The sequence below is a fragment of the Nicotiana attenuata genome, chromosome 9, assembly GCF_001879085.1.
Source record: "Nicotiana attenuata strain UT chromosome 9, NIATTr2, whole genome shotgun sequence".
NCBI classification, from domain to species: domain Eukaryota; kingdom Viridiplantae; phylum Streptophyta; class Magnoliopsida; order Solanales; family Solanaceae; genus Nicotiana; species Nicotiana attenuata.
The window spans coordinates 32232544-32255790 of record NC_031997.1 but is presented as its reverse complement, the minus strand read 5'-3'; positions in this window follow the sequence as shown (position 1 = coordinate 32255790).

Sequence of the window (23247 nt, the reverse complement as noted above, 5' to 3'; positions counted from 1 at the left end):
ACACTTCAACCTGGACACTTGCTTGAGGATGATAAGGTGTAGAGACTTTGTGGTTAACACCATCCTTGGATAGCAAGGTATCAAAGGCTCTATTATAAAAATGCGATCCTCCATCACTAATGATTGCCCGGGGTGTACCAAACCTTGTGAAAATGCTCTTCTTCAGAAATGACACCACACTCCTAGCTTCATTGTTGGGCAAGGCCACGGCCTCAAACCATTTTGACACATAATCAATCGCTACAAGAATGTAAGTGTTCCCACATGAGCTAACAAAAGAGCCCATAAAATCGATACCCCATACATCAAAGATATCAACTTCCAGAATTGTGTTTAGAGGCATCTCGTCTTTCTTGGAAATTCCGCCCGCTCTTTGGCATTGATCACATCTCTTTACTAAGTCACTCGCATCTTTAAACAAAGTCGGCCAATAGAAACCACAACTCAAAACTTTCGAAGCCGTCCTCACCCCTCCATGATGGCCACCATAGGGGGAGGAATGACAAGCCTCCAAAATACTCAATTGCTCACCCTCCGGGACACACCTTCGAATCACACCATCCGTGCAAATCTTAAACAAGTATGGCTCATCCCAATAGAAGTCCAGACTATCCCGTTTGAGCTTCTTCCTTTGGTTAGAAGAGAGCTCACACGGGATAATGCCAGTCACAATGAAATTAGCAATATCTGCAAACCATGGCATATCACACATTGACACAAAAAGTAGTTGCTCATCGGGGAAAGTATCATTGATCTCCAAGCCATCACACGGCCTTCCTTCCTCTTCCAAGCGGGACAAATGATCCGCAACTTGGTTCTAACTTCCCTTCCGGTCCACTATTTCTAAGTCAAACTCTTGTAGAAGTAACACCCATCTCATCAATCTTGCCTTGGAATCTTTCTTGGTCATCAAATACCTAAGGGCGGCATGGTCGGTGTGCACAATTACCTTAGCCCCCATAAGATATGGCCTAAATTTCTCCATGGCAAATACAATGGCCAACAATTCCTTCTTCGTCACCGTGTAATTCCATTGAGCTTCATTCATAATCTTACTTGCATAGTACACGGGATGGAACATTTTGTTCACTCGTTGACCCAACACCGCCCCAACCGCAACGTCACTTGCATCACACATTAGTTCGAAGGGCAAACTCCAATTGGGTGCGGTAATGATCGGGGTGGTGGTCAACTTGTGCTTTAGAAGTTCAAAGGCCTCCATGCATTTTTCATCAAAAACAAACTTAGCATCTTTCTCTAGCAACTTGCAAAGGGGATTTACAACCTTCGAGAAATCTTTGATAAACCGCCGTAAAACCCGGCATGCCCAAGGAAACTCCTCACCCCTTTGACAGAAGTGGGGGAGGAAGTCTCGAAATCACCTCGATCTTAGCCTTGTCTACCTCAATCCCATGCTTAGAAATCTTGTGACCCAACACTATACCTTCTTCAATCATAAAATGGAATTTTTCCCAATTGAGAACGAGATTAGTTTCTTCACATCGGGCCAAGACTCTATCCAAATTTCCCAAGCACTCTTCAAAGGAATCACCAACCACACTAAAATCATCCATAAACACCTCCAATATGTCTTCCACCATGTCGGTGAAAATAGCCATCATGCAACATTGGAAAGTCGCCGGAGCATTGCACAACCCGAATGGCATCCGGGAGAAAGCAAATGTACCATATGGGCATGTGAAAGTGGTCTTCTCTTGGTCCTCCGGGGCAATTAAGATTTGATTATAGCCCGAATACCCATCTAAAAAACAATAGAAAGCTCGCCCCGCAAGGCGATCAAGCATTTGATCGAGGAATGGCAAGGGAAAATGATCCTTGCGGGTCACTTTATTTAGCTTCCGGTAATCCATGCAAACTCTCCACCCGGTGACAGTCCGAGTGGGAATAAGTTCATTGTTGTCATTTGTCACCACAGTCATTCCACCCTTCTTTGGCACACATTGCACCGGAGAAGTCCATGAGCTATCGGAGATTGGATACACCACACCTGCATCTTGCCACTTGATCACTTCTTTCTTTACCACTTCTTGCATTGCTTCATTGAGCCTCCTTTGATGTTCTAAGGAAGGCTTTGCATCATCCTCCAAAATAATTTTATGTATGCAAAATGCGGGGCTTATTCCCCGAATGTCCGCCAGAGTCCATCCAATTGCCTTTTCCGCTTTTTGAGCACCGCCAATGTGGCATCTACCTGCATGTTAGTAAGGCAAGAGGAAAGAATAACTGGTAAAGTTAAATTAGAGCCCAAGAATTCATACCTGAGGTGTGGAGGAAGTGGCTTCAACTCCAACACCGGTGGCTCCTCAATTGATGGTTTGGTTGGTGGAGTTTCCGATTTTCAAGATCCAAAGACAATTTTCTTGGCTTATAGGAATAAGAGCCCATCCCATGTAAGGCATTGACACACTCCACTCTGCTTGCATCATCATTGACATCAAGATTTAATAGCACGACCTCAAGGAGATCCTACACGTTGATCATAGAACTTGTGTCATCCACTATCACAGCTGTAACAATGTCCACAAAAGAGCACACCTCGGTGCTATTGGGTTGCTTCATGGATTTGCAAACATGGAAGACCACCTTTTCATCTCCCACTCGGAAAGTTAGCTCACCCGCTTCAGCATCAACCAATGCCTTCCCCGTTGCTAGGAAAGGTCTCTCTAGAATAATTGGAACCTCATAGTCCACCTCACAATCCAAAATCACAAAGTCCGCCGGCAAAATGAATTTATCCACCCGGACAAGCACATCATCAATATACCCAAAGGACGCTTCATTGATCTATCTGTCATCTGTAATCTCATGGAAGTTGGCCTTGGAGGCCCAATACCTAGAGTCTTGAAAACTGAGAAGGGCATTAAATTGATTCTTGCCCCAATATCACATAAAGCCCTGGCAAAGTATGCACTACCAATAGTGCAGGGGATAGTGAAAGCACCGGGATCCTCTAATTTCGGGGCCATTGAATGTACTATGGCACTAACTTGGTGGGTCATCTTGATAGTTTCACAGTCCATTGATCTTTTCTTTGTAACCAAATCTTTCATGAATTTCGCATACCCAAGCATTTGTTCCAAAGCCTCCACCAAAGGTACGTTGATGGATAAGCTCTTCATCATGTCAATGAACTTTTTAAATTGGTTGTCACTTTTCTGCTTGGCTAGACTTTGAGGATAGGGGGAGGTGGTCTAGGCAAAGGTGCCTTGGCTTTTGGCACTACCGGCTCTGGCATGTCAATTATGTGCTCCCTAGACGGGTTCACGGCTTCTTGAGTTTCCACCTCGGCTTCATCAATGTCAATCCTCACATCATTGTTCACCTCATTCTCAACCACATCTTCAACTACCAAAGGTATATCATTTTCTTGCAACTCAACATCTTCATCCACAACTTGCTTATCTTTCGAGGCATGCACATCACCGCCTTTCCCACTTCGTGTTGTAACCGCCATCACATGATTGTTCCCACCCTTAGGGTTCACTACCGTATCACTCGGTAGGGCACCCTTTGGGCGAGTATTCAACGATTGAGAGATTTGGCCTAATTGCACCTCTAAATTCCGAATGGAGGTATTGTGGGAAGCCAATTGAGCATCGGAATCTTGGTTCTTATTCATCATTTGTTCGAACATCATTTCTATTCTTCCCATATCATTACCCGAAGAACTAGATCCTTGAGAAGGGAACGGGGGTGGATTGTTCGATTGTTGGTACATTGGGGGGCCTTTGAAAGCCTTGCCCCCAATTTCCTTGATTTCCATTGTTGTTCCAATTATTGTTATTACCATTCCAATGCCCTTGGTTGCCTTGATTGTTGTTCCCCCAATTACCGCCTTGGTTGTTGTTGTTCCAATTACCACCACCTTGTTGTTGATTGCCCCAATTACCTTGGGGTCGCCATTGTTGGTTCGAAGAGTTGCCTCGATTGCCTTGATAGTTGTTAACATATTGTACCTCTTCATTTTGCTCATCATAACTCTCATTTTGAAACCCATCACACTCATCATCAAATTGCTCGGAATTCCCTTGATTTTGTTGCCTCCTTTGCCTTCTCTTGTTGGTAAGCAAATTAACACTTTCCATAGCATTCACTTGGCGAGGGTTTTGGACTTGTTGCAACTGTGCCTTAGCCAATTGGTTCATAGTAGTTGTCAACTCCGCTATAGCTTGTCCATGGTCGTGTAACTCTTTATGCAAATGAATAACCGTAGGGTCACCTTGGGGAACATTGGCTCTACTTTGCCATGCAGAAGATGTATCCGCCATCTCATCAAGAATCTCGCAGGCTTCGTCATAAGACAACTTCATGAAATTACCCCCGACCAATTGACTGACTATGCATTGATTTGTCGTATTGATATCCCGATAGAAGGTTTGTTGAATCATCGCCTCGGTCATGTCGTTGTTTGGGCATTCTTTCACCATTGTTCTAAACCGCTCCCAAATCTCATGCAAAGGTTCCGTGGGTTCTTGCTTGAAAGCCAATATCTCATCTCGAAGTGCTGCCATGTGTCCGGGTGAGAAAAATTTAGCAATAAATTTATCCGCCAACTCATCCCAAGTTGTGATGGAATGATTGGGGAGTCTCTCTAGCCAATCCAATGCCTTTCCCCGGAGTGAGAACGGGAAAAGTCTCAACCTAAGAGCATCTTCGGACACATTCGTCTGCTTGCTACCCCAACATGTATCCACGAATCCTTTTAGATGTTTGTAGGCGTTTTGATCTGCAGCGCCCGTGAAAAACCCACGCTGCTCAAGTAAGGTCAACATCACATTAGTTATCTGAAAATTGCCCGCCCGGATTCTGGGAGGGACTATAGCACTCGCATACCCTTGATTTGGTAGCACTCTGGGATCCACTCTTGGAGGTGGCGGAGGAGGGTCTGGGACATTATCATTAGCATTGGCCTGGCGGCCTCTTCTTGGTCCGGGAGGTACAAGAGGCACCTCATCCTCTCCAATTTCATCTACCTCCTCCCCAGCAAGCATGTTTCCAAGAGGGTCATTTGCGTTTAAAGCCATTTGGTACCTGCAGTAATCACACACACAAATTAGTAAATAAGAAGGAAAGAAGAACAACAGACAAAACTAACTAAATAGATAGCCAAAACCGTTAGCTCCCCGGCAACGGCGCCAAAAAAGTCCAAACCATACATCAATACAAGTATAAAAATATAACATGAACTCGCTCCCACGATCATATCATCAAAATGACATCCAAAATCATGAATCGGACCTCAAAACACATGAATTCATTATGAAACTCAAGAACATCTAAAAACACAACAATGCGTCCATTTCCTATCAAATCAACTCGGAATGACACCAATATTTGCGGACAAGTTCCAAATGACGAAACATAGTCATTCCAAGTCCCAAAATAGAAATCCAAACACGATAACTATGAAGTCAACCTACAATCCTATTTATCATAATTATAAGCCTTTAAACCACCCCGCGTCATAAAGTCCATGAACCGCAGCATACGACCCATGAGCTCCTGAAATCCAATGCAGTCGTGAAATCTGTCGGGGCCAGCTCAGCTGTAGGCACCTCATCTTGCTCCTCAATAACGGGATCCTCCACTGGATGCACTGGTGGTACAACGGGAGCAACTCTAGGATGCCGTCGTCAACTGACAGGAGCTGGATCCCTTCCCCGGCCTCTAGCAATGGGGGAAGCAACTCCTCTACTGCCTGGTACATCTGCCGCGTGAGTTCTTACGATGCGTGAGAGATCAATAGAAAGATACTTAGCACAATATCAACTGCATGATAGGAGAAAAATAAAGAGAGGTTTCCTAACACCCTGTAGCCTCTCGAAACTAAGTACGGATGTCTCTGAATCGATCTGCAAGACTCTACTAGTCCTGCTTATAACTCGTGAGACCTATGTCAACCTAAAGCTCCGATACCAAACTATCAGGACCCAAAATCCATAATAGGTCACGATGGCACCTAATGCCGCTATTAGGCAAGCCCGTAAGTGAACCTCCAATTTAGATATCCCCTTTTAACTTTTAAAACAAAAGTTTCCTTTTTAAAAGACTAAATTAAGTAAGGTATCATGCAACCATACATACTCTTTACTCAAAAATATTAAGGGTGAGAGATAAATAAACCATAGTGATAGTAATGATCAGTACAACAGTACATAAATACTAGAACCCCCCAAAACCTGGTGCCACAAGTGCATGACAAATCTAGAGAATATACAAAACTAATACAACTACTGTCTAAAGGGTAATAGACAGAAATAATAAACAAGATAGAGGGAGACTCTGGTGCTGTAGGTCGAAGCAAGGCAAACGGCTCACCACTAAGTCTCCGTAGAAGTGCGGCTATGTGTCCGTGTGAACACTGGTAGTACCTGTCTCAATACCAGCACATTCAGTGCAAAAGTGTAGCATGAGTACGTAAAACAATGCGTACCCAGTAAGTATCTAGTCTAACCTCAAAGAAGTTGTAATGAGGGGTCGACTTGACACTTACTAGTGGTCAAACACTAATAGAAATAGACATGGAGAATGTACAACAAGTAGCAACAAAACAGATAAAAATAATTATAGTAATTCCCCACATGAGTCTATATCAAATCACTAAACAAGTCATAACCAGCCTTGAAGGCGCTAACTAGTATCAAGTATTAAGCATAAAGCTGCCAAGGCAAACAACCCGATCCCATAGGAATAGTGGTACTCAGTACTGCCAAGGCCAATAGCCTGATCCCATAAGAATAGTGTTACCATACTGCCGAGGAGAATGGACCGATCCCATAAGAGTAATTTAATACATTGCAGAGGCGGACGACCCAATCCTATAAGAGTAGAGAAATTTACCTCGCTCGCGGAAGTAGATACGAGTTGAGAAGAGACAGATTCATATTTCATCAATTATTTCCTAATTTTTTCAAAGTAAGAGGCTAAATCAGTATCTTTATTCTAATCCTCGATCTCAGTCATAATCAAGGAAATCAATACACATGATAGATACAAATAGCACAATTAAGGCTTGATGTGAATCTAAATCTACCCGGACATAACATGAATATAGCTACGTACGGACTCTCGTCACCTCGTGCATATGCAGCTCCCTACAATAAGTAACATATAACAATTAATACACTTAAGGGGATAAATTCCCTCTTACAAGGTTAGGTAAGAGACTTACTTCTCTTTCAAGTCCACTATCCGACTCTCTAACCTCACTAGAACTCCTCAAACGAAGCCGAGCAATCCAAAGCTAATCAAAAGTCGTATAATATAATCAATAAGTGTTCAAAAGTTCATAATTTAACACTAGTATAATTACCCAACCCAATTTGGAAGGTTCCTAAAATTCACCCAAGGTCCCACGTGCCCGGATTCCGGAAATTTTCGTACGTAAATATTACCCAGAACCCTCGAATACAAATATGTAATTTCTATTTAATTCCATAATCATTTTCGTGGTCTAATCCCATTTTTATCAAAACCTAGGTTTTCCAACAAAATCCTAAAATCCCCACAATTTACATGTTAAAATCTACCCATAATCCATGTATTGAACTCACATTGGGTAGGAATTACTTACCTTATGACGATAGATGAAACCCCCCCCCCCCCTCCTAGAGCTCCAAAATCGGCCAAGGGAAATGAAAATGAGAGAAAATGGCCTAAGTCCCATTTTTAACTAAGACACTGCCCAGTGAAACCTTCTTCGTGATCGCAGAAGGAGACTCCCGACCGCGAAAGCAAAGCTCATCGCGAACGCGAGGGCAGACTCGTGCAATCGCGAAGGCCTGCCCAACATAAGCTTTATGAACGCGGTCGACCCCTCGCGAACTCAAACAGCAAAGGCAGCTGACCCCTCCCAGGCCCCTTTCTTCTACGCAAACGCATTACTCTCTTCGCGAATGCGAAGACCTAGAGCCTCAAACCTTCACAAACGCGTCCACGTGATCGCGAACGCGTAGAACAAATCACCCTTGCCAAAATCCTTCATCAGGAATGCGAGGGAATTTATGCGTTCCCGAAGAAGGATACCAGAACAGCAAATTGCAAAAATTTGAACTTTGCTCCGGGTGGTCCGAAACTCACCCGAGCCACCCGGGACCCTGTCCAGCTGCACCAACAAGTCCATAAACATAATACAGACCTGGTCGAACCCTCAGAACACATAAAACAACATCAAAACCAAGAATTGCACCCCAAAATCAAATCAATCAACTTACGAACTTCAAATTTCTTCAACTAGCTCCGAATGCGTCGAATCATACTTAGACAACTTGGAATGATGCCAAATTTTGTGTACAAGTCATAAATCATCATACTGATCTCTTTCCAGGCTCAGAATCCCAAACGGACCTCGAATACACCAAAGTTTACTTCAAACCAAATTTAAAGAACTTGAAAACCTTCAATGCACCAACATTCAACATTAAGCGTCGAAACTCTCCTAGATCACCCGAAACTCGATCCGAAGACATGCCCAGGTCTATAATCATCATATGAACCTATTGGAACCAACAAATCATGGTTCTGAGGTCGTTTACTCAAAATATTGACCCAATTCAAACTTGGCCATCTTAGGCCACTATTAAGGAACTAAGTGTTCCGATTTTAATCCGAACCCTTAAAAACCTGTTCCAACCATCCTCGCAAGTCATAAAACAGTAAAAGCACAGACGGGATGTCTTAATTAGGGGAACGAGGATCTAGAAAGCAAAACAAACGGTCGGGTCCTTACATAAAATAGTATAGAGTATGCATATGGGTATAAACAATTAATTTAAATCACTAGTAATTAATAAATATTTAACAATTAAAAATGCAAGAAATCAATTTTAAAAGCTTAAAAAATTATAGAAACTACTTATATAATATCTCTAAATTTCGTGGTAATGCAAAATATATTTTGAAAGTATATGGAATACTTTAAAAAAATATGAGGTTAAAATTGAGTTTAAATAATGTGTCCACGCCTGTGGGAGATCCTATTATTGTGGACCGTGTTTATCGGTTGTGTTTAGTTGTTATTGGTGTTTTGAGACCAGAGTTGATCTATTGTTACTCAATATGGTAGACTTTGATGTGATCTTGGGCATGGACTGGTTGTCTTCCTATCACGCTATTCTGGATTATCACACCAAGACTATGACATTGGCTATGCCGGGTTTGCTGTAGTTGGAGTGGAGGGGTACCTTGGATTATATTTCGAGAAGAGTTGTGTCATTTCATAAGGCACATCGTATGGTTGAGAAGGGGTGTGAAGCATATCTAGTCTTTGTAAGAGATGTCAGTGTTGATACTCCCACCGTTGAGTCAGTTCTGATAGTAAAATATTTCCAAATGTGTTCCCAGCAGACCTTCTGGGCATGCCGCCCGATAGAGATATCAATTTTAGTATTGACTTGTTGCGTGGCACTCAGTATATTTCTATTCTACCATATCATATGGAATTAGTGGAGTTGAAGGAGTTAAAGGAACACCTACAAGAGTTGCTTGATAAGGGTTTCATCCAACCTAGTGTGTCACCTTGGGGTGCTCCAGTTCTGTTTGTGAAGAAGAAGGATGATACTATGCGGATGTGTATTGATTATAGACTGCTGAATAATGTTATAGTGAAGACCATGAAACCATTATCGTGCATCGATGACTTATTCGACCAACTTTAGGGTGCCACAGTGTTCTCAAAGATTGATTTGCGGTCAAGGTATCATCAGCTGAAGATTCGGGTTTCGGACATTCCCGGGACTGCTTTCGGGACTCGGTATGGTAACTACGAGTTCCTCGTGATATCATTTGGGCTGACCAATGCCTCAGTAGCATTCATGCACCTGATGAACAGTGTATTCCAAACATATCTTGACTCATTTGTCATTATGTTTATTGACGACATCTTGGTATATTTTCGTAGCTGAAGGATCATGAGCATCATTTGAGGATTAGTTTCTAGATTGTGTTCAAGAGATGTTAGTCAGCTATTGACTCGATTAGTGGCCGCACATGATCGGCGCCAGGAAGTAGATATTGGTCATGCAGATAGGGTCATCAGTGCGAGAGTTCGTGATTTCGCTAATTTGGACCCTCCGGTATTCACTGGAGCAAATCCAGCCGAGGACCCTCAGGTATTTATCGATAGGATGCTGAGGACATTGAGGGTAATGAAGGCCACTGTGACTGAGTCAGTTGATCTAGCTTCCTATAGACTTCGGGATTGCAGTGAATTGGTACGAATCTTAGGAGTTGTCCAGAGGTGAGGATGCCCTTCCAGCAGTATGGCAGGAGTTTACGGAGACTTTTTGTAAGGCCCCGCGAAAATTTCCACTCAAAACCCGAATCTCGTAGTGCCACATTAGGATTATGTGTTAGAAATTCCTAAAATTCTTCACGGCGAGCCTTTTTGTACTGATCTATGCATTTAAAAGTCAAGAATTAATGTTTTCCAGAAAAGTGCAATTATGCGGTCGAGAATGCGATCGCATATCAGGTATGCGGACCGCATATCCGCCGCAGAGTGAGTCAGTGTGTTGGTCAATTTTGAGGTCAACTATGCGGTCGATTATGCGATCGCATAACCAATATGCGGACCGCATAGTCGTCGCAAAATTTCCTTAGGATTTTGTGAAGGGCAGCTATGCGGTGCATTATGCGACCGCAGAACGTGTATGCGAACCCCATTCCGGTCGTAGACCCAAACAATATGTCCTGTTTTTGGGAAGAATTTTTAAGGTCCATTATGCGGACCGCATGTCAGCTTTGCGATTGCATATGCGATCGCAGATCCGAGTCGGGGCTCCAACTTTCTAAATTTTAAACCCGACCCTCTGTCGTTATATCCTGTGCAATAGCTCATTTTGAGCCTACTTCCCGACACTTTTAGAGAGAGAGAGAGGGGTCCAAGAGAGGGAACGTGATTCCCATCAAAATTACTCCATTAATTCTTGTTAAGTCATTGAAGATAATCAAGCGAGGGATCTAAACCTTCATCCCAAGAGGTAAGACTTCATCACCTCAGCTCTTATTTTTACACATTGCTACAAGGGGTCATTAGGGAGGTAATTCATGGGGATAAGGGGGATTGCATTGCATGCATGTGATCTTGAAGAATATGGGGAACTATAAATAAAGAGGCATGGGTAATGGGCTAGTGTAACCTTACATAAAAGAACCATAAGGCCTTAACGAACATTAAATGCTCGATAAAATGCTCAAGAGAGCCTAGCTTATGATCTTTTCTTGACTTTATGTTAAATTGTGCTATATTGCTTAAATAGATTGAAGTGCGAACATTCCAGAATGTTATAGGATTAAGGAAAACTCGGTTGAGGTATGTATGGCTAAAACCCCGTCTTTTAGAAATTGAGCTCCATTGTTGCTTGTGTAAATGTGGTAAGACTGAAATTTGGGTTCTTGCATTGATCGATACTTTACTTGAATTGGTGCTGTAACCTTGTACGCGGGAAAGATGTGTCTCAACATGTTCGATGTGCTATGTTGATAACTTGAAAAGGGGCAAAAGATATGAGTTATGTATTGAAATGCTTACACCTTAAATTTGAGTTTGAAGCTGCTTATGCTGTGTTATCCATGTGAAGTCTCATCTATGATTACAATCCTAAATGTTATTGTGTGCCCATATTTACCTAAATTGCAAATCTACCACTGAAACTGGGAATGGTGTGAAATGTGTCCTAGTGCCAAATATATGATGTGACAGCTATGGCCCCAAGTTCCTATGAGATGATTTATGGGAAACAAAGATCGAAGTGAGATAATGGGTGGAAAACGGAAACGCCATGGTAAGGCGGCCTAGCCGATCGGGCCGAGATTGGACGCCATGTCACGCTCATGGTGGTAATGTGTTTGGGATTAAAGTAAACGTCTCAATTGAGGCGACCTAGCCGATCGGGTCGAGATCGGACTCCGCTCAAGATAGCGGTGGTAATGTGAACAAATGTTGAATAGTATGAAATGTCCCAAAATAAAGGCTATAGAAACATGATGTGAAAAATTGTACGTTTCTTTTATGTTGATAATGTTGTGATTGTTTAAAGCTTTTCAGCGATACTTGTGATTTCCTTGTTTGTGTATGCAAGTTCTTTCTAATTAGATGGTGTTTAGTTATACATACTAGTACTATTCCATGGTACTAACGTCCCTTTTGCCGGGGGCGCTACATTTGCTTAAATGAATGTAGGTGGCTCCATTGCAGATAGTGTTTATCGCGTGTAGCGGAGTACCATCTTCCCGAAGTCTTGGTGAGCCCTTTTCTCCTTCAAGGGGTTAGATTGCACATCTTTTGTTGTAGACTCCTACTTTTGAGGTATAGCCGGGGCCTTGTTGTCGGCACTGTCATACTTGTCTTTTCACATCCTTAGAGGCTCCGTAGACATATGTGTGGGTTATGTACGGGTGTTTGAGGGGTCCATGATCGATGTTATAATTCTAAACTCATGTTACTTTTATATTGTAACTCTATGGGAATTTCGGAAACTAACTTTAACTACGGCTTAAGTTTGTAATATAAGATGAACTAGCATTGTTGAATGTACCATCTTTCCTCACTTAAATAAAAAGGAAACATGGTTACCTTGTTCATGATAAGTTGGGTAGGAAGTGTGTGATGAGGCTTGCTCGGTTGGGTTCACTCGATCGAGCGCCGGTCGCGCCTCCCGAGGTTGGGGCGTGACACTTTTCTTTGTCATTATTTGCCACCAGAGCTTAGACGAGCTAGAGTTGATAGGTTTTTTACCCTTCAGCATGGTAATATGAGTGTTCAAGAGTACAACCTTTAGTTTGATTCTTTGGCTAGGTATACTCCCACTATTATAGCTAAGATGGAGGATCGGGTTCACCGGTTCGTGATGGGGTTGGAGCCGCACATGCTTAATGACTGTATGTCGGTCGCACTATAGCTAGGCATGGATATTTCTCATATTCAGGCATACGCTCATGGTATAGAGAAGCATAAGCAAAAGTAGAGGGCTGATCGTGAGCATGATAGGGGCCAGAGTAAGAGAGCGAGATCTTCAGGTCCTTCTCGTGAGTTTTGAGGTGGTCAGAGACAGCAGTAACCGAGGTATCCAGCCCAGCCATCGGCTAGTGCACCCCCTCAGTTTGTTAGTAGGATATTTGATCGTTCCACATATTCAGGGCCTAGTCAGAGTTCCAGGGCCTCTAGTTCTCAGTATAGGGGTGAGTCAAATCCAATGAGGCTGCCCTTGCCACGATGTGCTCAGTGTGGTAAGCAGTATGCCGGGCAGTGCCTTGTGGTGTTGGGTATTTATTCTACTTGTGGTTATCTAGGCCATGTTATAAGAGATTGTCCGATGAGAGGTGGTGCAGTTATAGTTCAACCAGCGAGATCTGTAGCTGGTTCGTCATCATCAATACACCCCCTAGGCAAGGTTCACAGGCACCTGCCGGTCGTGGTAGAGGCAGAAGTGGAGCATCTAGCTCGAGTAATACTTAGAACTACATTTGTGCATTAGCGAGTCGACAGGATTTGGAGTCGTCGCCTGATGTTGTTGCAGGTATATGATGAGTCTTCTCATATGATGTATATGCATTGATTTATCTAGGTTCCACATTATCGTACGTCACTCCGTTGGTTGCTAGTACGTTTGGAATAGAACCTGTGCTGATTGAACCTTTTGAGGTGTCTACACCTGTTGGGGATCCAGCGATAGCTAGACGGGTGTATAGAGATTGTATAGTAGTAGTTCATAGTCGTTCTACAATAGCAGACCTGATTGAGTTAAATATGATAGAATTTGATGTTATAATGGGTATGGATTGGTTGGATTCTCATTATGCTAATGTTGATTGTAGATCAAAGATGGTTCGGTTCCAGTTTCCAAGGGAGCTAGTTCTGGAGTGGAAAGGTAATACTGCATTGCTGAGAGGTAGGTTTATTTCCTTTCTCAAGGCAAGGAAGATGATCAGAAAGGGCTATATTTATCACTTAGTTCGGGTAGAGGAAGTGAAAGTAGAGTCACCGACCTTTTAGTCTATCCTAGAAGTTAATGAGTTTTTCGATGTTTCTCCCGATGAGCTTCTAGGCCTTCTGCCAAAGCTGGAGATTGAGTTTGCTATTAACATATTACCAGATACTCAGCCAATATCTATTCCTCCTTATAGATTTTCACCTGCAGAGCTGAGAAAGTTGAAAAAACAACTAAGGGATTTGCTTGAAAAAGGCTTTATCAGACCCAATACATCACCGTGGGGAGCACTTGTGTTATTTGTGAGAAATAAATATGGTTCCTTGCAAATGTGTATTGATTATAGGCAGTTGAATAAGGCGATGATCAAGAATAAGTACCTGCTCCCGAGGATTGATGATTTATTTGATCAGTTGTAGGGTGCCAGGTATTTTTCGAAGATAGACTTGAGGTCTAGGTACCATCAGGTAAGGGTTAAAGAGAAAGATATTACAAAAAAACATTCAGAACCAGATATGGGCACTTTGAGTTTTGTGTTATGTCGTTCGGTTTGACCAATGCCCAAGCATTATTCATGTACTTGATGAACCGTGTGTTTAGACCCTTTCAAGATCTGTTTGTGATTGTATTTATAGATGATATTTTGGTTTATTCCCGTTCAGAGGTTGGGCATGCAGATCATTTGCGTACTGTGCTCAGAGTTCTACCAAAAGGGAAGTTGTACGAAAAAATCTCTAAATATAAATTCTGTAGCTTTCCTTGGGCATATTATTTCAGGTGAGGGTATACGTGTTGATACACAGAAGATTGAGGTAGTGAAGACTTGGCCTAGACTCACGACACCGACGGAGATTTGTAGCTTCCTGGTTTTGGCAGGTTATTACATGAGATTTGTAGAGGGCTTTTCTTCTCTTTCAGCACCATTGACAAAGTTGACTCAGAGTCGTCAGTAGTCCGATGCAAATAACCGACGACGAGACTTGGAGTTTTAGGTAGAAAAATGGGTATTCATAAAGCTATCACCGATGAAAGGCGTTATGAGATTCGGTAAGAAAGGAAAGCTTATCCCTCAGTACATTGGACCTTACAAGATTATACACAAAGTAAGCCAGGTAGCATATGAGTTAGACTTGCCTTCCAACTTAGAGTCTGTACATCCAGTATTTCATGTGTCTATGCGCCGTAAGTGTATCGATGATCCTTCTAGATTCGTTCCAGTCCATGATGTCCATGTCACAGAGCATCTATCATATGAGGAAGCTCCCATTGATATACTAGATAGACATGTTCGGAGATTGAGAACTAAGGACATAACTTTGGTTAAAGTACTTTGGAGAAACAAGAATGTGGAGGAGATGACTAGGAAAGCTGAAGAAGACATGAAGTCTAGGTATCCTCATTTGTTTCCGCTTCTGGAGGAGGAGTAGACTGAGACATCACATCTTTTAGGTACGAATATGATATTGTATTCTTATGTTTGTTACCGTCATTCGTCGTGTGAGACCATTGGTGTTATTGATGATTGTGGTCCAGTGTGGGCTTTATATTGTTGGGTTTGCTATGTGACAGGTTGGTAGTAGTACCGTTACACAAGAGACACTACCAAAAATTCTATAGTTCTCTATGAGTTTAACATTCGAGGACGAATGTTTCTAAGGGGGGATGTTTGTTCCACCTTGTGCATCCCAAGGTGACGTATAATGAATATGAGACTTGTTAATCATGATTTAATTGAGTGTAAAGTCATAATATGACTATATATTATGATTGGATATAAAATATAAAGCTTGGGGAGAATCAGATTTTTGTTGCGGAAAAACTGACCAAGGATTTTCCTTGTAATAAAGCTTTTTGAGAAATACATTTCATGTACTATATGAGGTCTTTTTGGGACGTATTATACACCAAATTGAAGTTCTTAGAATTTAGTTTCCAACACTCTTAACCGTTCATTCATACGATGTCCAGATAATAAGATATGAGCGTCTGAAGGGCCACTGCTAGGGTGCCAAGCTAGCACCTCTTTGACTTTTCAAAAGTTGATATATATGTAGGTCTTAAGTCGTATTTCTGTTCATTTTCCGTAGAACACAAACATAGAACACCCATAAACCTAACCTTAATCTTTCTACAAGGGTTTCAAAAAAGATTAATATGTCGAGTACGAAATCAAGAAGCGATAACATTAGAACGATCCCTACGACATAAGTATCACTATACCGCCTCTCTTTTTCTTTGTAGTTTGAGTTTTGGAAGGCAATTTATAGTTAAGAAATGCCTACTTTCCGTGTTTAAGCTTTTAAATTTTAAGGAAGGTTGATAAATTCGTTTCCTAATAGTTAGAAGTCACGGGACGGTGATTGGAAGCTGTGGGTACGATTTATTTCACTTCTACCGGATTGTTTTGCAATCCACTCATGTTGGCCTCTTGTGCTGCTGATTTATGGAGTTTGGAAGGATAAAGGGCATGGAGAAACACCACACATGGTAGGATAGTGGGCTAGTCGCTCGTCGTTGCAATTTCTGGCGAATTGATAACTTTTTGACTGGGTATGTTGCGGTATATTTGGGCTTTTTACTGTATTAAAGGCCACAAATTGTAGTTAGGTTGTTTTTGAGTTGCTGAGCGTATTGTGTTGTCTCACCTATAGTAGGCTTGAGGAAGCAGTAAAATCAGGGGAAATGCTGCCTAATTTTTTGTTACAGATTAAGTTACTTTCGTTATATAAATGAGAGAGTCATTCGTAGCTTGACAATAGCTTCACTTTCATTGTTGTAGATTAAGGAGTGGTGAGCTGAGTTTAGCATTGTTATTGGACAGATTTCTATAAGGTATGTTAAGGCTATCCCTTCTTTCCTTTTGGCATAAGCCATATGATACAACGAAATAAGCAAACACGCAACTTCACAAATGACTCTATTCTTAGAAGTACTGGGGTTGTCTATGTTCTTGATTCCCTATGTGATCTATTATTATATCATCTGTTCATGGGTCTTAGAAAATACGCAAATTGATAAAGTTTATTTTGTGATATTAACCGAAGGCATATTGATCTTATGACATCCCGAGAGGTCTTATTGACTTACTTCTTATGCATTGCATTCATTTATACATGCACATTGACCCATGGCCAGATGGCATTATATACACATATATTATAAGTATATGAGTATGGGGAAAGGTTACGACACTATATACGCACCACCACCTGATCAGTTGGTATACGTTGATGATTTTGCCAACTGACACCGAGATGATATGATGGGATGCCCTCAGAGGCTTAATGATGTAATGTAAGCATATACCTATGCATGATATGACATTTATACGCATATGCATGACATTATAAATGTTTCATGATTCACAGAGCTATTCAGACTTACAGGTTGAGTCCTTTACTCCATGTTTCTTTCATGTCTTTGATATACTGATTTTTATGCCTTACATACTTGGTACATTATTCGTACTCACGCCCCTATTGCCTGGGGGCTTGCGTTTTATGCCCGCAGGTGCAGGAAGACAAGCCACGGTCCCCCTTCTTAGGATCCTTTCTCAGCGAGAGTTGGTGTGCTCTATTTCATCTGGAGCTGCTACTTGGTTTTGGTACGATATTTTTGTATACATATATGGTATGACGGGGCCCAGTCCTTTCCTTTATACAGTTGTACACTCTATTAGAAGTGTATAGATAGTCATGTATAGTTTGATATTATGTGTCCTTGTCGGCTTCTATTTTGATATATAGTTGTCCATAGCAGCCTTGTCGGCTCGCCCTACCGTATTTCGTGTATATATGCCTTTTAGGCATGTTTCCTCATATATGTTATTCATATGATTCAGTAGTTTATTGACAGATGTTATGCATGATCTACCCGTATTTCATATTTATATCTTAGACGTATGCTTAGGGGCGTTTGACAAGTAGGACTCAGGCACTCGTTATGGCCCATCGGTTGAGGTCGTGACATCCAGTTGGTTGGTTTGAGCCGGGTGAGGCTAGGTTATCGGGCACCAATTTGGTTCGGGATGCCTTGGAGAAAGTCAAGTTGATTGAAGATTGGCTTCGTGCAACATAGTTGAGATAGAAGAGTAATACTAATCGGAGGGATCGTGATGTAGCATTTATGGTGGAGAGAAAGTTTTGCTTCAGTTGTCACCCATAAAGGGTGTGATGAGGTTCGAGAAGAAGGGAAAGCTGAGCCCTAGGTATATCGATCCTTTTGAGAGGGGTCGCCCAGTCGAGAAGGCAACCTGGGAGACCGAGCATGACATGTAGAGTTTTTATCCTCACCTTTTCATCACTTCAGGTATGTCTCTATGCACGTTCGAGGACGAACATTTTTTTTAAGAGGGGGAGAATGTAACGAGCCGGTAGGTTGTTTTGTGTTATTGTGCCCCATTTTACCTTTTGATTCTTCACACATATGTATTAGTGGTTTTATGACTTACGAGGTTGATTGGTTTTGTTCTGGAAAGGTTTCTGGTTGATTTGGACCCTTTGGTTCTTAGCTTAGAAGCCTAAGTTATAAATATTGACCAAAGCTTGAATTTTGTGACAATGACCCTGGAACGGTGTTTTGATGGCTCTGATAGGTTCGTATCGTGATTTTGGACTTGGGCATATGCCCAAAATCAGGAGGTCCGTAGGTTGATTTGTGTTGTTTTGCCGGAAGTTGGCAATTTGAGGTTTAGAAGATCACCCAAGTTTGACCGTAGGCTGACTTTTGGCTGTCGGGATCAAAATTTTATTTTGGGGACTTGGAATAGGTCTGTTATGCTATTTAGAACTTTCTTGCAAAATTTGGTGTCATTTAGAGTTGATTTGATAGATTCAGACGCTTGGTTGCAATTCTAGAGGTTCTTGAACTTTTCTTATGTGTTTTGATGTTCGTTTCGTAGTTCTAGATGTTATTTTTGATTTCCGATCATGCGAGAGAGTTTGTATGAAGTTTTTAAACTTGTGTGGATGTTTGGTTTGGAGCCCCGAGGACTCGGATGAGTTTCATACGTGCTTCTGAATAGTTTTCAACTGAAACAGGACTGCTGGTGTGCTAATGACTCACGTGTCGCAATTGCAAATGTTAGCATTGCAATTGCGATCTTAGTAGGGGGGTCTGAGGTGTCACAATTGCAATACCTAGATCGCAATTGCGAAAAAGGTCTAGAATAGCGTAGCTCGCATTTGTGACAAAAGTGTAGCATTTGCGAATGGAGCAGGCTTTGCAATTGTGAAGCCTATGTCGCATTTGCAACTTCCCACTTAGGCTGTCAGTAGCCGCAATTGCAAGAAATTCTTCACAATTGCGAGGGTTTGCAATTGCAAACCCAGTGTCGCAATTGCGGTAGCTGCAACTAAATGAAAGGCTAGAAAGCCGGATTTCAAATCATTTTCTCATATTTTAGAACCTTAAACTCGGTAGGAGGCGATTTGGAGAGGTACTTTTTGTCACGACCCCAATTTCCCACCTTAGGATGTCGTGATAGCACCTAGTATCTAAACCTAGATAAGCCTAACATGCATAGAGAAATGATGGAAATCATAATAGAACTTCAAATGTTAACCATCAAAACTATTGTAATAGAATTCAATAGTACAACTGACAATAACTCCCAAAATCTGGTGCAACTGAGTCATAAGCTCTACAAGAATGTACTGTAAAATTCCTATTACAACATTGCCTAGAATAAGAGTAAACAGTAGCAAAATAAGGACAAAAGGTGACTTCGAGACCTACGAGCTCCAGACAGGTATCCTTGAAGTCCAAAATGTATGATCCACTCACTGATGCCTAGCTTGAGTCGAGGTACCTGGATCTACACAAAAATGTACAGAAGAGTAGTATGAGTACACCACAACGGTAACAGGTAAGTATCAAGCCTAACCTAGGTAGAGTAGTGATGAGGCCAGGTCATGATACCTACTAGGATAAGAAAAACTGAACAAGTGTAATATAGTCTAATAATGAAAACGAGGGAATAGTGGCAATAAAGCAATACAACAAGGTAAGCTACAACTGAATTTAAAGCAATAAAGGCAACAAGGAAGGAACATATATAAGAACATCAAGAAAACAATACGGAAAAATACAAGTGAGGTAAATGAGAGACTCTGTTTTAAAAGGCAGAATTGGGACTCGCCCGGGGCTCGCCCCGGGGCGGGGCACTCGTAAAACGCCCTTGGACTTATGTGTGGGGCTTAGTTCCGTGAGACTTACGCCTCGGCCACTGGGGCTTACGCCCCGGAAACGCCTAACGCCCAGCGTCCTGGGCTCGCCTAATAGAACATTATGCAATTCTATGTAACTAACCTTGTAAATTCTCAATTTTGCTTAATGAATCGTTGACTATTCAAAATTACTTTTTTCTTAATCATAAATCATTAAGTTGAGAGTATTTTATGTCATAATTAAAATAAAAATTATTGCACGTTATGCACTAAGACTGCTATGACAGTTAATTTTAAATAAATCTTTCATTTAAAAGGTATTTATTTATTAACTTTTGTTATGTCTTTACTATATAATAGTCCATAATTTTTTATAATTATTTTTCTAAATATTTTTTTCACGTTTACGAGATACAATACTTATTAATTTAATAGCTCAGTATTAGCTAGTAACTATTTACAAATAATTAGTTATCATGGTATTGTATGGTAAATTACGTGTCACTTTATTTACTTGTTGAAACTTAAAAATAAATGATGCTAGAGAATCATATTTAAATTTTGAATTATGTTTTTATATTCTCTTTCAAATAGAAAGAATATTAAATAAAAGGAGTATTTTAAGAAAAATATCAAATTATAATATCGAAATTCTTTCATGATTCATTACTCCTTAAGAGATACATATAAGATTTTGTATCGAATACATTACTTTTTATGTTTGAGTTGTAATGACGTTGCAGCTAATTTGCATATTATGATATATGTCATACTTTTCGTATTATTCATAGTTGAATTATAATTTATAAATATTTTAAATAGATTATTTGTTATAATTTTGTGATTTTAATGTAATTTTTATAATTATTTTTTATTTCATACTATCTTAAAATTCTTGAAATCAGTAAAATTTAAAGATCCGTGGGACTTACGCCCCATGTCTCAGGGCTTACGCTTCGCCTCGTTAGAGGTAAAACGCCTCGCCTCACGCCCCCGCCTTTTAAAATATTGATGAGAGATAACAACAAGAACCACAACCGAGGTACCGCCTCATAACCTCATTTCACAATCACAATCACAATCACAATCTTTCCTTATACTGCCGCGTGAGCCTTACATTAGGTAGTTCTGAAAATACTTTTTCTGAAATAGCTGCACACGCTTTATCCCACTTTATGTCGCCGCGTGACTTTAAGTAATTCCCTTACTAGCAACACACATATAAATCCCACCTTATGCTGCTACATGTACATTAACCTCTATCCTTATACCGCTGCAGGTGCATCAATATCACAACATATTAACAACTCGCCCCATATGTTCCCATATGCCACCACTTGTCAAAAGAATCAACAATACCAATATTTTCACAACAAATAGTCCATGGCTCAATCATAATGTGTAAAAGAATTTCAGCAATAACGAAATAAAAGTAAATAGCTCAACAAGAAAGGTATCTCAACAATTTAACAACTTCTCCTCAACGTGATAACGGCTTTTACAACTTCAACACCAATAACTCAACAAGAAGATATTCCAGGAAATAACAACTTCAAGTAAGGTAATTCAACAATTAAAGAATTAACAAGACAATAAGGAAGGCAATAACTTCAACTAAAGTATGTAAGAGCAAAATAACAAGTAAGAGATAGAGCGAGAGTTAACAATGTCAGATGAAGCATGTAAGGACTGATTAACACATGTAAGAGCAGACTAACAATGAAAGATATAACATGTTATGATAATCAATTAAAGGCATAAAAAGAGTCTAAATAGTCTAAACTGGTCAAATACCACATATAGCCCGTGTACCCACTCATCACCTTGCGTACACGACTTTCACATAGCACACATAGCACAATCAATTCAAATCCAAAGGAGTAGTTCCCCCATATAAAGTTAGGCAAGATACTTACCTCAAAATAAGCTAAATCAACCCACTATGCCTTTTCCGCAAAAATTCAACTCCGAACGGCTCGAATCTAGCCAAAATAACTTAATACCATAAATATAAACCATAGGAAATAATTCCGGATCATAAAGTTGCAATCTTTAAAGAAAATTAAAAAGTCAACTCAAAAGGTCAACCCGGGCCCATACCTTGGAATCGACCAAACTTACAAAATCAGAACACCTATTCCGTAACGAGTCTAACCATACTAAAATTATCCAACTCCTACCTCAAATCGACATTCAAGTCCCCAATTTTCACTTTAGGATGTTTTACAAAAATCCCCACTTTTTCTCTCTTTAATTCAATAAATAAATGTTAAAACTAAGATGGAATCATGATTAATTAATAAATTCGAGTAAAAAATACTTACCCCGATGCAAGACGTGAAAATTCCCTCCAAAATCGCCCAATACCGAGCTCTAAACTCAAAATATGAAAACAATACTCTAACCCTCAATTTTGGTTTTAACATTCTGCCGTCCAATTATTACACTATGCGATTGCGGAAAAGCACTCGCAATCGCGGAGCGAAAATTTCACAAACTCACAACATCCTCATACGCGATCGGGAGACTAGAGTCGCAAATGCGATGACCAGTCACCTCAGGCTACACGATTGCAGTCTAGTCCATATGAACGCGATGAACAATGTGTGCCACGACACAGCCTCATCTTTCTTCTACGCGGTCCCCACACCCGCGTTCACAGTGCACAAACATGTTACATCCCGCATTTTCATACGTTAAAGTTTCTTCCTCAGTTAATTGACGTAGACTCGGGGATGAGATTATCTTGAGGTTAGCATATTATGCTATTTATACCAAGCATTAAGTGAGTGCCATGAAAGAAAGGGTACGCGAATTAAAAAAAAGAGTTTCGTTAAAGGTTGTCGAATTTAGATAAAATACGGTCCGAGCTATAATACCCAACACTTATGGACTAGTACCATGCAAGGTACCATATGACCACGGTACTATGATGTATAAAGTATATTAAAAATAAGTAGAATTTTAAGTAATTTGAGATAATTTTTAATTATGCGGGTAATTGGTTAATTACCGAATAACGGGACATTATCTAATTAACTAATAAGTGGATAAAGATCAATAATTCCCACCCCAAAAATGTGGCACCAAGCCCTTATTAAGGAAATGACTCTTAGTCATTTTATATTAGG